Source organism: Barbus barbus, assembly GCF_936440315.1.
Source record: "Barbus barbus genome assembly, chromosome: 44".
NCBI lineage: Eukaryota > Metazoa > Chordata > Actinopteri > Cypriniformes > Cyprinidae > Barbus > Barbus barbus.
In genome coordinates, this window is record NC_136722.1 from 4,221,312 (window position 1) to 4,227,248 (window position 5,937).

Sequence of the window (5,937 nt, forward strand, 5' to 3'; positions counted from 1 at the left end):
GGAGAGGCGGCTGGGGGTGTTTTTTAAGTGGCCACACAGGGGGAGAAATCAAAAGAGATTACCAGCAGGTGGCGGCAGCATAACGTTCCAGCTGCCCCACCCCTTATGCCTTCCAGACCGCTGAAAGCTCATGGCATTTTCAAATGATTTATCATATTTACCTATCCAAATTATTCACATTTCATTGTTTAACATCTCTGTAGCAAAATCAAAAGTAGCCATGGTTAATTTGTGCACACGAACAAAAGCTGATGGTGTATTGCAACATAATTTCACCAGTTGGACCAAAAACAGACATTTCAGGTCATCTAATATATAAATACAATTGATAGATACACTGTAAAACCCGATTAGTTCAGAGTACTCAAAACTTTTGTGGAAACTGATTACCTAAGATTTTTTAAGTAAACATACTTAAAAATTACAATTACACTAAACTTAAATATTTTTCTTTCCTTTTTTTATAATTTTAAGTACAGTGTACTTAAAAACTTTACATATGCTACACTAAAGTTTTATGTTTTCAATACTAACTGTTTTTAACTAATTACCACTTATATAAATAAAATATTTTATTCAAGAAATAAACTCCTGAATAACTCATAGCCTGATACATATTTGAGTTCAAAATACTAAAAAGCACACACAGAACTGTTGACATATAATTAAAGGGTTTTTATTTACTATTAAATTCTTTGTCTATTTTGCACAACTGTTTATATAAATCTCTGTAAACATGTAACAAATCAAATTAGAAACTGTTAAAACATTGATTATAATTTTTTACACCCATGGCCATTATTTTGCAACATGGCAAATCAAAATAAATAAAATCAATAAAATAAATAAAGCTCCTCCAAAAAGAAATGTTAAAAAATTATAAATTATAGGAAATAAAAACAATAAATTAAGTCAAAACACAAACAATAATACATACCTGATTGCATTAAATATGCAACAGAGATAGATTGTACAAAACGTAAATGTAAACATTTAAATGCTTTAAACTACATGTTCCATTGTGTAAAGTGCAACTGAGGTAGATCTAACAACTTACCAAATGTTTAAACTACATATTAAACAATATACACTTGTAAACAACCTTAAAATAAACAAAATCTGATAACAAAAATCAAGTTTCTGTTGTAAGAGTGCAACTGGGGTAGATCTGGTGCAGAAAACAACCTACCAAATGTAAAAATGCTGTAAACTACATGTTTAGCTTATAAAACAAATTGAGATAAACAAAGGAAGTGACAATATTAAAGTAACAACCTACCAAATGTTTAAACTACATGTTTAACAATATACACTTGTAAAACACCTTAGAATAAAAAAAATACAATCTGATTGCAAAAAGTTTTTGTTGTAGAAGTGCAACTGAGGTGGATTTGGTGCAGAAGACAACATACCAAATGTATAAATGCTTTAAACTACATTTTCTACAACATACGCTTACAAAACTACTTAGCAGGAACTAACAAACCCAGAGTGCAATCAAGATAGATTTGGTGGCCAGGACACAACCTACCCAATGAAAACATCCAAGCACTTAAAACAGCACTTGTAGACAAGATGGAATTTGCCTACAAAGTAAGTAATAGTTCATTTTTTAGATTGAGTAAGCAGGGTTTCAGAGGTTTACCATCATCAAGCCCCATCAGCATTTTCTGGATGAATGTGAAGGTGTGAATCAATTTTCTTGGGTAATCCAAATGCAATGCATACATAAACCCAAAGAGTAACACAAAGGCCTCAGGAAACGTGGGGATGTCGCTCAGCACAAACTCATCTTCCACCACAACAGCGGTCCTTGCCGGATTGAAACAGACAGGACCAGTGTTCTCAGTGACTTCCATCACAAGGGCAAGAGGGGTACCAGTGATGTCTGGCTCATCCGACTCCTCCACCTGGAATGCACAAAGAGGGTCCAACTGTAAACATGTCTAGTAATGAATTACATCATCAGGTATATCATAAGAATTTTTTGGTTAACTATCACTTTAATATAGTATCATACTTAACCAGGCAGGCCTTTTCAGTTTACACAGAATTGGCCCAAATTTAAAAACTAGACAAGAACATACATAGAGAATTTGCAAAAGTAGAGTGAAATAAAGTTGAATATATATTAAGGTAATATATAATACACAGGGCCAACTCCACTGGAACAATGCCTTCAAAAAGATCATGAAGGACATCAGGCGGGAAACCAGTGATTGTGTGAAAACACTGCAAACTCTCTCTCAAGACACAGTCTCTTTGGACACCAAACTGACTGTGACCATCCCCTTGTAAAACATCCTGCAGGTCATGATCATGGTTGGCTTTTGTCCTTGGGGTAAATTCGCCATCTCCAACAGCAGAAGATTGAATCTCTTCTCGTGTAGCTTTGCAGAACCTACAAACATATCCAGCTCTGAAAGACTGCACAAAGCCTGCTAAGGAATGGGCTGCTAGATTATCAGCCACAACAACTGAAACAGTACCCCGAACTGACTGACCAAGGGACTCGATAAAAACCCCATCATGTTCAAGGCAGCCAAGGTCTTGCAACAAAGGAGAAAGTGCTCTTTGATAGCCACAGCTGCGAAGATCTGGTACCTTACATAGGACTGCGAGCTGAATCACATGCAGTGCAGATCGATATTTAGATGGCAGATCACCAAACATCCAATAGACTGAACAGAGTTTGTGGATCTTACGTGAAGTCCCAAGTGGATTAGCGATTTCTAGATCATCTATGTATAAAATCAATGGCAGTGACAGTTCTGAAGATGACAACAAAGTATTCTCCTGGAAATACTTGCCATCTTTATGGCTCATATAATGACCTTCTTGTGATGCCTTGGTTTCCTTTTATTCGGTCAAGGATGTCAGTATGTTTGAATATTTCCTGGATCATCTGAAGTATTGGGACATAAACGACTGTGCGCCCAGACTCCAACACGTACTGCACTGGCTTTACCACAGGAAATGTTTTTTCGAAATATGTTTTTTTAGACGGCACACAACTTGCACTTCCACTCCATTGATTTTTTTATCCCTACAATTGGGGTGAATACTTTTTTAAAACCAAGAAATTTAGCCTTAACTTTACATTGTGTTATGTAACTTACCACTGGAATTGAATCAGATCTTCACAATAACAGGGAATATACATCTATACAGGAAAACAAAAAATAGCAGCATTTTAGTTTTCATGATTATAATGGATTAGATCTGGCAAATGCTACAAAGTCGACCAATGAGGCCAAAGCATGTTTCAGACTTTCAGTCATTGTTTTGTACAATTTGTACATTGCGTGGTAAACTCTGAACACGTTATTTTACTTCACTCACTTGCTAACTTGATCTGTACAAAATTAGATAAATATTCAATGCAGGTTTATGTGTGAAGCTGCTAAAAATATCTTAAGTAAACGAAAAAAGGATACTTACAAAGTTCACAGACTCTGCATCCACTTTAGCCTACAAGGCAAAAAATATGTAACTGTTAATACGAGCTTGCCGGTGTCTCTACCATACCTAGTTTTCACAACTCTTATTATTAACTATTTTTCCAATATATAACTTTGTGTCATTAGCCTTAACGTAATGGATACAAGTTACAGCTAGCCGCAAGCACATTAACAGCTGAAGGCAAGCATAAATAAGCATTTTCCAGAACAGATCGCTTAACAAAAACAGAATAAAAAATTATGACTTCCCAGACAGCAAGCAGCGTTGGCCCAGATCCGGCTCACATTTGGCCCGCATGGATTTCACTCAGGCCAGATATAGACCGGATCTGGGCCAAAACTATGTTGCTGACTTGGTTCCGCTGACTAACTGATTACAATATTAACGTTACATAATAAATTAAATATGGCAATGGGGTTAATGGTTAAAAAATGTGCATGAAATACTCACACGAGTGTCCGCCATCTTGGTTATGTTTTCTGGTAGCGTCAGTCAGAACGATGGCGTACGTCCTGACGTAGATGACGTCATTGAACGTCACTCCGTATACTTAAAAAATATCACTTCAGTAGCAATGTATACTCAAAAATGATGAGCAACGCAAAATTAAAATTAAGTCATTTGTTCAAAAAATGCTATAGTTTTAAGTTCAATAAACTATGTAATTGATTATAATTATGGTGTTCTCATTTTTTATAAGTTAGTTGTACTGTTCGGGTTTACAGTGTAGCATATCAGAATGTCACTATAGCCAGCTTCATGCACCTCCAGACATTTAGTAGGTTTAAGTGCACAGAGGTGCACTTCAGCAGTCATTGTTTTCTGACCTCTGCAGTGACTTTCCCATAGTGACGCCGGTCCGGATGCTGCGCTCATCTCAGGATGCATCTCATCTCCATCAGCCAGTTCAGCTCTCTGCGGGTCCGGCGTGCACAGGATGGCCAACCCGCAGCTGGTAAACGGTGTGGCATTTAAGACGTGATGTATGAGGGTAATTAACAAGACTGGGCAAGAGGGAACTTAGGTCACTGCACATTTTAGAGAAAAGGCATATAGAATTGGTAACATTGGGTTCTTTTCCTTTTTCTGATCAGACACGTCGGCACGTTTTTGTTTCCTAGACTGCACTGATTTGAGTGTTAGTAGTACTACTCTTCACACACACACACTCAAAATTTCTGGATCCCTGCAAATCTTTATTTGACATATGTGCTGCTTATCAACACATTTACACAAAACGCGTTGAATCACACGTCTATTTCAGTTTTTGGTCCCTTGATTAGTTTCAGGAGATATTAAACATATGTTATCGCTCTCCTCACCCTGACATGGTGTAACGACAGTAGAAGGTTGGGGTTAATTACAGAGGTATGGTGTAATAACGAGTTCAACCGTGGTCCTTTTGTTTCAGCACCTTCCGATGGATTGACAGGAAAGGTTGTCCTCGTTCCAGCTCCATTTTTAGTATTACTGTACAATAGCAGTTCCATCTCCAGAGGTCAATTATCTCTAGACTAGCTGTACATCTCATATGGAACCCCGAGGTTGAAAGCTCACCATATGTGGCCTGACAGTTAGGTTTTATGTCACAATATTTTCAAAATCGCAGATTTAAACAGATTGGAGCGAATGAAGGTGAGAGTGCAAATAACACGGCGAGGACGCTACAAAAGAGCAGTTTATTGAAAATTAACGAAAAGCCTAATTGCATCGAAAGCCTGTTCGCTTCCTGCATCCCTGATGGACCGAGAGGACAGTGTGTCAAGAAGATGAAAAATGGAGAGTCGAGGAAATGGGAGTGCCAAATGAAAGGAAATAACCCAGAATTTAATAATGTGCCGGACCACCTCTTGTGCGAGTACAAGCGTAGCATCTGTGTCAGATGTTGTTAATTAACGTCAGTATGTTCCTCACCGGCACTCGGCTTCCTGTCGTCCGCACGGGGCAGAGCCCGGTGTCGTGGTGCACTCACACAGGGGTGATGTGTATGTGTGTGTTGGGGATAGTGTGTTGCTCTGGTAATCCCACTCATTAGAATTCCAATCTGTGACTCGTCGAGGGACCGCTTCTGTTGGGGACCACCACAGCAACTTATCAATATGTATTTACTCTCTGTACCCCTCCTTACAAGGCCATGATGCGAACGTGTGTGTGTTTTGCTGTTTGTGCAATTACAGCTCCAACCCATGGCCATCAGAAGGATGACACAAAATGAAGAGTTTAAATTTAGGGTCAGTCTCTTGGTAGTGGTGTGAACCATGTTCGTTATTTAATTTATATTTCCATTCTGTTATTTCTGTTTTTACAGTTCGGTACTGAATTTTTGGGTTAACACATCCATATGCTGAACAAAGCATTTTTTTTTCTATCCATCTGGCCAAAATGTATATACAAAATGGCTATATATATGTATATGTATGTGTATGTGTTATGTTATCATATTTGAACAACATTATTTATTGAGAAGTAATTTTA

The 5,937-nt window shown here is 37.7% G+C and overlaps 1 long non-coding RNA gene across 1 annotated transcript; it reads right to left on the reverse strand.

Moving 5' to 3' along the window:
• Window positions 1–333: 333 nt before the first annotated feature.
• LOC306863196 lies at window positions 334–4,202 on the reverse strand. The gene is made up of 4 exons (XR_013783658.1): window positions 3,913–4,202; window positions 3,442–3,471; window positions 3,120–3,163; window positions 334–1,910 (listed from the first exon to the last, which is right to left on the reverse strand). It is a non-coding gene; the product is annotated as an uncharacterized lncRNA (long non-coding RNA).
• Between the last annotated feature and the right edge of the window lie 1,735 nt (window positions 4,203–5,937).